An 11,789-nucleotide genomic window follows, 5' to 3' on the forward strand; every position below is an offset into this window, starting at 1 on the left:
ATAACCATTTTGATGAATAAGAAGATGCTTTAAAATTAAAAGAGACATTGAAGGCTAAAGAATTTATGGCCCTGGTTAAAATTTCTAGAAAATCACATGTGTGCTCATTGGATTATCTTTGTCCACTCGACACAAGCTTATTTGAGAAGAGGGAACTTTGATTTAGAAAATGTCCCCCACCAAATTGACCTAAGGGGAAGTCTGTAGAGTATTGTCTCAATTAATAATTGGTGTGGTAGGGCCTAGCCCACTCTAGACAGTGCCATACCTAAGCAAGTGGTCCTGGGTGCTATGTTGGAACAGGCTGGACGAGCCATAAGGAGCAAGCCAGTAAGCAGCATCCCCCCATGGCTGAGTTCCTTCCTTCAGGTTCCTGCCCAGTTTTAGTTACTTCCGTGACTTCCCTCAGTAATGGAATGTGCCCTGAAAGTATAAGATAAAAAAAAACCCTTCATTCCCAAGTTGTTTTGGTCATGATGTTTTAATCACAGCAACAGAATTTGTTAAAGCAAACTTGACTAGGGAGGGGGAGGAAGAGGGGGAGGGGGAGAGGGAATATATATATTCTGTTTTGATAAGATGCCAAGTTTAACTCCTAAAGAGGAATGGCCTGTGTTTTTGTAACCATCTCATGGTGTATAGAGTCCACAGAGTAGGCAGAGAACATACGTTTCACAGGTCACAGAATTAACCTTCCAAAATGCAGCTAAGTCAAGGGAAGTGACAAGAAGAGATAAATTGCCTACAAAAAAACAGAGGCATCATTTGCCTTCTTATTTCATAGATATCTGTCGAAAAGCTAATCTATGCAAAGTACTATATCTATGTTCCATATCAGTATGATATGTACTAAACTCACATACAATTTATATATCCTATATATAGTATCTATATCATGAATTCCATAAGAATGTTCCAATCAAGAATTGATATTCTTCGCCACCCCCTCTTTTTCCCCTTCTCTTTCTGCTGCCACCTTTTCCTCCCCTCCTCTCTCCTCTTCCCCTCCTGCTACTATTGTCTCTCTCACTCTCCCAATAAAACATCTTCCACATGGAAAAAAAAAAAGGATTGATGTATTTCTGACAATAACCCCAAATATTATATCAGCTAGTAGGTGTGATAGCCAGCTTCTTTCATGAAATTACATTCCAGGATGGCCCAATGACAAAAATCTGCAAAATCATTTCTGAGAGTGAAATTCCATCTTTAAGTACAGCATATCTCTGCAGGTGTGTATATATGAAATACATGACAGAGAGAACAGAAGACTGTCACATGTGAAGTTCCCTCTCAGGGGCCCATACAGTGAATGTAAACACTCACATTTTACATATAGGTATGCTAATACATGTAGAATATATGAGCACTTGTAAAAAAAAAAAACAGTTATCACAAGAGAATAGTGCTACCCTAAAAGGAGGAAGAGTACTAATGTATTACCCTGAAAATGGCAAGAAAAAAATACTTATTTGGTATTAACAGGCTAGCCAAAGACAAGACAGAAGAAAAAGAAAGTAAGTTCAGCCTAGGAAAGTATTGGAAAAGCTATATGTTAACAATTTAATATAAGAGAGCAAAATTAATGTTTTGGCCCATTGACCAAAGCTAATGAAGGTATCGATGCATGGCTTCGGTATGATAAAATCTTTAAGATAATTACAGTTGATTAGAGACACTCAGACTTAATAGAATTTCATGGAAGACAGCGGAGAATCAGTCCAGTGACTCAAAGAAGAGTATCCAATGGTAGGAGGTTTTGCAAATGTGTGTGCTGATACAGTCAGCACAAGTATGTGGGAACACATTTCAAGGGTGGGAATTACTAGGGTCCTTATACTCTACACTTGAACCCCCAAATTGACCAGCAATACTTATCCCCCAATTTGCAACTACTTTAAAATATACAGACTTCAGCAGTGGCAGGCAGTACTGATACTGTGTCTGATCCATATTAAGGGCTTCTGGGAGAAGTCCACAAGAGGGGAAAATGACAACCAAATGGTGTCATCATGAGTGGAATTTAGCACTTCTCCCTCCTGAGATATTTATCGTACTCCATGCTGGCAAGAGGATATGGGTAAAGTCACGGACCCACCAGCTGCACGTTTGGAAGAAATAGCACAGTATAATTATTTTAACTGCTGTTTTTTTTTTAATCTCTTAAGCTAGGTTTTGCTGTGTTAATATATATGGTTTGTGTCTTCTCTCATATCACTATTTATTTAAGGCATGGTTTCTATACCACTGAATGGCTCATACTTTATAATTCTTATGATTTCTTCTAAGATTTACTCATGCTTGGGGGAACCGTCTACTCATCCATATCATGAAATTTGATTGCTTTTTTATCAGTAGTCTGGGTTGGCCTTGAACTCACAACGATCTTCCTGCCTCTTAAGTCCTCCGACAGACATGAGTCAACACACCACGCTTAAAATCTGTTATTTTTAAATTCTTTTATCATCTGTAAGTATGGTTTGCATAATTTTTCTCTGTCAAGTTTTATTTCTGGTCCAATATTGAACTCACTCTTCTAAGAGTTCCATGAGTGCTTAGAGAGATGGCTCATTTGTTCTTGAATATGGAAACAAATTTTATTAATGAAATTAAACTAACCTCTGCCTTCTTACTGAGTATTTTTCTGTTTCAACATAAGCAATTTATGGGTGGGTTGAATTCAGCTCTTTATCCCTCAACCTCTGCGTTCTATAATATTAACCATGCAGATGGAGTATCACCCTGCCTGTTTTAAGTCCTGCCTCCATACAACCAGCTTTGCCGCTTTTGCTAAATTGGTGAATGCCCAGAACTGTCAAAAATCTCCATTTATAAGATGAGGACAATTCCCTAATGGATTAGGAAGCCTTGTGCTAAAGTAGAGAATGCAAACAAGGCGCCTAAACTGCAATAGGACCAAGAGCGAGCAGTGTGGGTACTGGTGGGCATTACGCTCATTATGATCCATTCATCTCTGATGCTTAGATTGTTAGTAATCTCTCCTCCTTTGCTATAGACACTTAGGGGGGAGATGTGAGACAGGCCCCTGGCAGATTGATTCAGTATGCTGCCTCACTGAAGCGGGGTAGCTTGCCAGTTAGTGATTCCTGAGCATGTATCTCTTAGGTTTAGCTATCAGGCTAAGAGCAGTCCTCTCTTCTGCTGCATAAAACCACCAAGATAGCCACTTTCTATCTAGTTCCTGCTGTGGTATGGGTATTTCTGATGTGGCTGCAGAGAGGCTTTCTCAGTACTGCAGACAGTGGTGGCATGGATCCACGGGAACAAGGCTGGCCTGAGAGAGACAGGAGAGGTCAGAAGATGGCCTCCATCGGCAGTAACTACTCCTGGATTGGTGATGCCCATTAAGGCAAAGAAGGGAGAAACAGTACTGTACAGTGTCATGCATTCTCTGCACTAGGCAGAGCTCCTGGTCTAGCTACTAGTTCTCAAACTGTGGGTCAGGACCCCTTGGGGGATAGGGTGGCAAATGACCGTTTCACAGAGGTCACATATCAGATATCCTGCATATCAGATATCTTCATTACAATTCATAAGAGTAGCAAAATTATAATTAGGAAGTAACAATGAAATAATTTTATGGTTGCGGTGGGGTCACCACAACATGAGGAACTGTATGCAAGAAGTAGGATGGTTGAGAACCACTGCTAAACTCTAGCAGGAGAGACAAGACACTTGTAACGTTGACATTGCTCAATCTGGAACAGGGGAAGCATTAAGACGTAAGAATGGGCTAGGTGATGGCAAATACAGAAGTGGATGCCCACAGTCATCTATAGGATAGAACACAGGGCCCCCAGTGGAGGAGCTAGAGAAAGTACCCAAGGAGCTGAAGGGGTCTGCAACCCTATAGGTAGAACAATAATATGAACTAACCAGCACCCCCAGAGCTCGTGTCTCTAGCTGCATATATAGCAGAAGATGGCCTAGTCGGTCATCATTGGGAAGAGAGGCCCCTTGGTCTTGTAAACTTTATATGCCCTATACAGGGGGAACGCCAGGGTCAAGAAGTGGGAGTGAGTGGGTATGGGAGCAGGGTGGGGGGAGGGTATAGGGGACATTTGGGATAGCATTTGAAATGTAAATGAAAAAAATCTAATAAAATAATTTAAAAAAAAAAAGAATGGACTAGGTGAAAGCAAGGTCTACTGGGAGGACCTCCCTGACAACTGAGGACTCCACTCTAAAGAACACATCCTCCGCAGTAGGTAAAAGCAGCAGGGGCCCACACAGAGAAAGGGCAAGAATGGGATGTGCTTGTGTCCGTGGGGTAAGTAGGACAGGTAAAGTTAATTTATAAATAGGACAGGTAAAGACTGCCAGGTTTGAAATACCTTACCAGTGGTCCTCAACCTGTGGGAAAACACATTATTTCCAATGGTGTTAGGGACCTTTAATCATGAATTTATTTTTATTACTACTTCATCACTGAAATTTTGCTACTGAGCGGTGTCTCAGTTCCTAAGACTCATTAGAAATATGTGTTTCCCTAAGGCTCAGGACTCATAGGTTGAGAACCACTGCATTAGCCATACATTGTTGGCGTGTAGACTTGGCAACGGAACCCTGCCTGTTCCCCTGTTTGCTGACTGCTCACTTGTTAACGGCAACTATCAGCTGCTGGATCAGGGTGGAGGAACAGTGTTAGATCGCAGACAGAATTTAGAAATACCATTTTACTATGTTATGCTTGTTATTGTATCTCATTTAAGTATTTTGATTTTATCTGTATTTGTGTATGAGTGTTCACATGTGTCCATAGATTCCTGTATGTAGGTGCCTGTGTACACACATATGTACACGGAGGCAGGAGGACAGCTGTTCTGGTGCCGTCCCGATGAACGTCATCCATCTCCTCTGAGACAAGGTCTCCCATTGGCTTGGAGTTCACCACATAGGTGAGTGAGTCCCAAGATCCTCTTGTCTCCACCTCCCCAACACTTCAGAGGCCTGTGATGACACATCAGGTATTTTATATGGGTGCTGGATAACAATCTCAGTAACACAGTCCCTTCGCTGACTAAGCCCACCCCCCAGCCCCTCGTGCTCTCTTCTCAAACTTCTCATTTGCTGTTGGTCACAGTGACATAAGCCTGCAATCCCGACACTTGAAAAACTGAGGCAGTATGACTGCCACGAGTTTAAGACTATCCTGGGCTAGACACTGAATTACATATCATCCTGGGCTTCATAGAAAAACTGTGGCTATAAAAAGTCTTGCATATAGAATATAAAATTAGCAATTACGTTCTAAAAATGCTGTCATACTACACTGCTGAGAGTAGAGTCATAGGAGCCTAGTATGGCTGGGAGGCATTCATGAGGGTCAAACATCTCAAAAATAAAGATAAGGGACAAAAATTAATGTCTATTTGCTTAACCTACTGACTGTATTTCTGGGAATATTTCCTAAGTAAATATTTTATAATATGTAATAAAATACTATTTATGCAAAACCATGTTCATTATAGTATCATTTATAACAGCAAGAAAATACAACAAAAGGATTTTAATCAGGGAGCTATTAAAATGATGTTTACTGGGTATGTACAATAACAAAATATATAAATCAATGAATAAAGGATATTAAAATTTTATTATAATCTCACTATAGAACATTTACATAAGCAAAAAGACGCTGCATAAAAATATCAGTGGTTGTTATTTGTGGAAGTAGAAGGACATATAATTTGTTTTCCTTTATTACTTTTTCACTTCTTCTAAAATTAGCCTTTACTACCTCTGGTGTAAGAAAATGAGCGTTTGCAGTCCTGGTGTGGTGAGTGGGGGTAGGGCTGAAGCAGGGGATGATAAGTGATAGGCCAACCTGGGTGACAGGGAAACCTTGTTACAAAAAAAGAAAAAGCCACAGGGAAGAGAAAGAAGGAGAGGGGTTGAGGAGAGGAGAGGGTGGTAACAGGGGAGGGGAGGGAAGGAAAAAAGACAAATGCTTCATTCAAACTGGGTACCAAGCAAGTGTTCAGTGTCCGGTGCCTTGGCAGAGATACACTGGGGACCGCTTGATGCCCCTCTGATCTTTGCAGCTTTGGGTCGAGTTTCGCTGTTGGTGTTTTATCTCTGCAACAATGACATAAATGACAATACACTCAAGTTATCACAGCCCTCAGTGGTGTCCTCAAGGCCACTTAACGAGCCTGGTCAGGCTCAGTCTACAGGAGGGAAATCATTCTCTGTTTCTTTGACACTTCCCAAATGTGATGCATCAGGCCACCTGGGCCTCTTCTGTCTTCCCTACTGTCTCCTTTACCTGCCACCTGTCACCTTCCAGTCCCTGTACACTCATGCTGCCTCTGAGCAGTCAGCTCATCTCTGGCAATCCTCCTGGTCATTGCCCAACACCCCTGCAGAAATCAGATGAAAAAGAATACTAAAATGTTCTGCAGAGTGCTTGTGGAAAGAATAAATCTCGTTTGTATTTGCACCAAGGGCAGTAAATTCTCTCGTCTTTATTTATAATAGAATTACAGGGGTGCTGATTTTTAAATTTAATTTTCGTTTTGGTTGACATGTATTAACTCTATTTTTAAATTTTATTTTAGCTGCTACATTAAAACATGAAAATTGTATTATAAATGGAGAACAATATAATATTCAAAACATAATAGAGTATTTAAATCAGACTAAAGATGCTTATCTCTTAAAGCACTTATTAGTTCCTTACAGTGAAAGCTTTGCAATCCTCGCTTCTTTTTGGCCTGCACAGCACATCACAGTTCTCGATAGTCACCTGGTTATGAAGTCGAGCAGGAGAATTCTCACTTGTGGAAACCTGTGACTTAGTGCTCTTGGATGATTATTGCCCACCCACGCCCTCACCCCCAGGCAACTAGTCAACAGTACTCTCAACTTCTATGAAAGAACTTGGACTTCCAGACAGAAGTAAGATCCTGCAGCATTTGTCTGTGCCCATTTCACTTAACATGATGACTTCCAGCTTCATTTGTTGCTGCATCAGACAAACAGGGCCTCGTGATTTCCATAATTTGACAGCACTCACCACATGTATAACTGCAATTTCATTACTCGTTCATAAGCTGATGAACACACATAGGTCTGTCTCTCTCGGCTGTTGTGAGTATCGCTACAGTGAACATGGAGAATTCGGACATCTCTTTGGACATACTGCTCTCATTTCCTTTGGACACGTTTCCTGTGCGAGGACTGCTTGATCACATGACAGTTCTAGCATAAACTTTTTGAATGGAACCTCCATACTGGTTTCCAGAATGACTGAGTTAGCCACCATCGGTGGTGTTCCGGCTTCATTCTCTGCCCTCTACCCGCTCCCCATTTAGTTTGCCACTATTGGTGGTGTTCTTGCTTCATTCTCTGCCCTCTACCCGCTCCCCATCATCCATATCCTCACCATGACTGTTAACTTTAGTCTTGTTGATAATAGCCATCCTCACTGGCTTGGGAACTTTACAGCTTTTAATTTTTGTTTCCCTGGTGCTTTTCACCAGAGACGGTGAGCATTGCTTTTCACATGCACAATGGCGGTTTGTGCCTTTTCCGGTGAAAAATCTATTTGGATGTTTGGCACATTTTCATTCAGTTTGTTTGACTTTCCATTGATGGGCTGTAGAGTCCTTTATATCCTCTGAATGTCACCCCATGACAGGTGATGCGTTTCCTCACATCTGTAGGCTCTCTGCACCCTGGACATTGCTTCTTTGTTGCTCAGCAGCTTTGGAGATTGGGGTAATGGCATTTAGCTGCATTGGTCCCCTGTGATTCTGTGGTTTGTTCACCACAGGGCTTTGGAGCATTTTCTCTCTGCTTTCTTCCAACAGCTTTGTGAGTTCTCACATAGAAACCATTGGTTTACTTTGAGCTGGTGTTTGTAACCAGTGAGAGGTAGAGGTCTAGCTCCAATGTGCTTGCGGCTCTCTGGCTTTTCCCATCATTCATTGGGTGAAATAATTTAGTGGGTGATTACAAAGGGGAGGATGGAGAGAAGGTCTGTCTGTAGATTCTTGGGGTTTCTTCTATCCTTTATGTTCTGTTCTTGGGATTATTTGTCCATTGTCACACTAATACCATTGCTGTTTTACTAACTAGTACTCTGTGCTATGTTTTGAGGTCAGAAGTATGATGTTTCTAATTTGTTCTTTTTGTTCAAGACACCAATTAGATTTTGTTTGGTTTTGTGGTTCCAGGGGAACTTCAGAATTTTATATTTCTAATTAAGTATAAAATGCCATTGGTACTTTGATAGAGAATGTGTAGAATCTGTAAGTGATCTTGGATTCATAGACGTATTTACCATCATTATTCTTTGAATTTATGAATGTGATCTTTCTTTTTACATTTTGTATCCTTTTCTATTTCACTCATCAATGCTTTAAAGGTTACGGTAAAGTCTTTGACATATTTTTTTAAATGTATTCTTCAGTGTATTCCTGTGCCTTATTTATAGCAACTGTAAATGGGATTGCTATTCTCATACAGCATCTACTCCTACTTTCAGTATTACATATTTGTTTTATCATTTGAAAATGTCTGGGTTCTTTTAATAAGCTTTCTTTTTGGTGTAGGATCTATCTATCTATCTATCTATCTATCTATCTATCTATCTATCTATCTATCTATCTATCTATCTATTGAGAAACCCTGGCTCAAAAAACCAAAACAAAAAGATAAAAAGTAGGTATCTTTGTCTTGTTCCATATCATAGTGAAAAGCTTCCACCCCCCCATACATTATAATATCCATTATTGAATCAGTATAAATGACCTTTATGATGTTGTGGTATGTTTTTTATATATCTCATTTGATTTCTAGCATTATTGCACTATATCCAGGAAACACGGTTAATTTTAGTTCTTTAATCTACTAACATTGCTTCTGTGGCCTGTTATGAGCCATCTTGATTGATGTTTCCTGTGTTGGTTGAGAAAATGTGGATCTGACAGATGTGGGCCAGAGCATCCTGAAGCTGTCTGTTTGGTCCCTTTGGTCATTGGACAGTGCTTCTGTTGACCTTGTCCAGATGTCTTGTCCTCTGCTTAAAGTACAGCCCTTAAATTGGGCTGCCATTTTGCTGCACTTCCTCATCTGTCTGTCTGTCAGTCTGTCTGTCTCTGTCTCTGTCTCTCTCTCTCTTTCTGCACTTAGGATTGAACATAGGTTTTAGACATGTGAGGCAGGGGTCTAGATCATTACCCACGAGTTAACTACTGTTTTGTTTTGTTTTTTCTTTTGACCAATTTTGAGTCAGTGTCTTACTAAACTGAAAGTTTGGTCTTGAACCTGTACCTCTAGCCTTCATCTCACTGGTAGCTGGGATAAGAAGCCTCCAAACCAGACCTAGGTATCTCTCGTTCTTTATTGTTGAACAAATTAGCTATATAAAATTAGCTATATAAAATTACAGCAGTGTGATGGCTCATCCACATATTAATGATTGATACCACATATTTTCCAGTGCAGTTATGAATTTCTCCAACAAAGATAGCATTCATTAAAGGAAGTAATTAAATCAAAATTTTCTCCCCTCTCTAAATTTATTCATCCTTAGGAAATGGCTTTGTTAAAAAGAATGCTTCTCGAGTGTATAGTTTTGAAAATGATCGAAGCTGGCAGAAAATATTGAAGAATAACATTATCTATCATTTGTAGGATTTTTATGGCTGTCAAACTTTGGAAATAAAAACACAACTCATGGCTTTTATATATATTTTCAGATTTATTTTCTGACCTTGAGAATTTGGAAACTTGGCACTGTCATAGCAGAATTCACAGTAATTAAATATTATTCTGAAGATGAATGTCTAGGAAAACTGTTTTCACACCTACGCTGCCTTCCATACTCTCATGGTGAACACTGTGGTCTTCTATGGTAACAAGGCTGTCAGTAGCTGCTTTCCTTTCTTAGTTCTTGACCATTGTTGTTTTGTTCTCCTGATTGTTATTCTCTTCTGCCGCCTATCTATGGTGGGAAAAGTGGGTAGGTGGATTTTTCCCTTGCTGTGGTTTTGTAACACATGTGTTGTTCCTCTATCCACTGAAACCTACAGAGACTCAAACTATTTCCATTAATGGTGCTAAGTTTAGGGGAAATGCTAAATCTCCCTGGCAGACTTTGCTGCACGATCATATCATATAGTGAATCTTGAATGGGACAATCCATCTAATTTGGGTCTATCTTAAAGCCTTGGAAAAGACCCTGCAAAGTCAAGAAAGAGCAGGCATTGGTGAGCAGAGATGTGTGCCCAGAAGCAAAGGCAATGATGGTGACTGTTTGTACAATTGTCACTACAATCCAGGTCTAGAATTTTGTAGTCACTCGCAAAAATACTCCCCAGAAGATGGTTAAAGTCAATCTTACCTCCTAAGCACAGCCCAGTGTAACCAACTATGCTTTCTGTCTCTGTAATTTGCATTTCTTTCTGGACATTTCTTCTAATGGGGGCTCCAGTTAGATGTATGCTGTCTCCCACAGGCTCATGTGTTTGGAGTCTCGCTAGAAAACCTTACGTCTATAGAAGTGGAGTTTACTGGTTATGGCCACCGCCATATGGTTCCAGACTTATGCCTTTGCTGCTGACTTCTCACTATGCAATGCTAGCTCCTGCCTGTGGAGTCTCTCTTGCCACACTTGTCCCACTGCAACACTATGAACTAAAACAACTCCTTCCCAAGTTCCTTATATCTCATTTTTTTTTTTAATGATAATGATTAAAAAGATAGCTAACATGTATAGGGTGGGAGGGTGTTGCAACCAATGTAAAGATTTTGAGGTTTATCCTTTCTGTGGTATATATCCACACTCAGTTCCTTAATTACTGAGTAGTATTCCATCTGTAAATATGGCATATTTTATTGACCTAGTCACAAATTAACAGACATACGCACTCTTAACCTCCACTTTAAAAACAATATTAATTATGCATTGTGTTTCTTTTATGTGGGTATGCATACATGAGTTCAAGGTGCCTATAGAGACCAGAGGTAGAAGATCCCCAGGATCTAGTGTTATAGGCAGTTGTTAGCCACTGATTGCGGGTGCGTAGAATCAAACTTGGATCTTCTGCAAGAGCAGTGGGTGTTCTTAACCACTGAACCGTCTCTCTAGCCCTTAAATGTCATTTTCATGAATGACATAGAGGTTATCTTCAGAAATGATGGCTCATATAGCTTGTTTCTATCTAACAATTTAAGAAATTATAAAATTCCTCTTTCTCCACATTCTCGCCAGCATCTGCTGTCACCTGAATTATTGATCTTAGCCATTCTGACTGGTGTGAGATGGAATCCCAAGGTTGTTTTGATTTGCATTTCCCTGATGATTAAGGATGTTGAACATTTTTTCAGGTGTTTCTCAGCCATTCAGTATTCCTCAGTTGAGAATTCTTTATTTAGCTCTGTATTTTTAATGGGGTTATTTGAATTTCTGGAGTCCAGCTTCTTGAGCTCTTTGTATATATTGGATATTAGTCCTCTCCTCCATTGCTGGTGGGATTGCAAGCTTGTACAACCACTTTGGAAATCAGTCTGCCAGTTCCTCAGAAAGTTGGACATAGTACTACGGGAGGATCCAGCAATACCACTTCTGGGCATATACCCAGAAGATGCTCTAACTGGCAATAAAGACACATGTTCCACTATGTTCATAGCAGCCCTATTTATAATAGCCAGAAGCTGGAAAGAACCCAGATATCCCTCAATAGAGGAATGGATACAGAAAATGTGGTACATTTACACAATGGAGTACTACTCAGCTATTAAAAACAATGAATTTATGA

This window comes from Mus pahari, chromosome 19 (assembly GCF_900095145.1).
Source record: "Mus pahari chromosome 19, PAHARI_EIJ_v1.1, whole genome shotgun sequence".
NCBI lineage: Eukaryota > Metazoa > Chordata > Mammalia > Rodentia > Muridae > Mus > Mus pahari.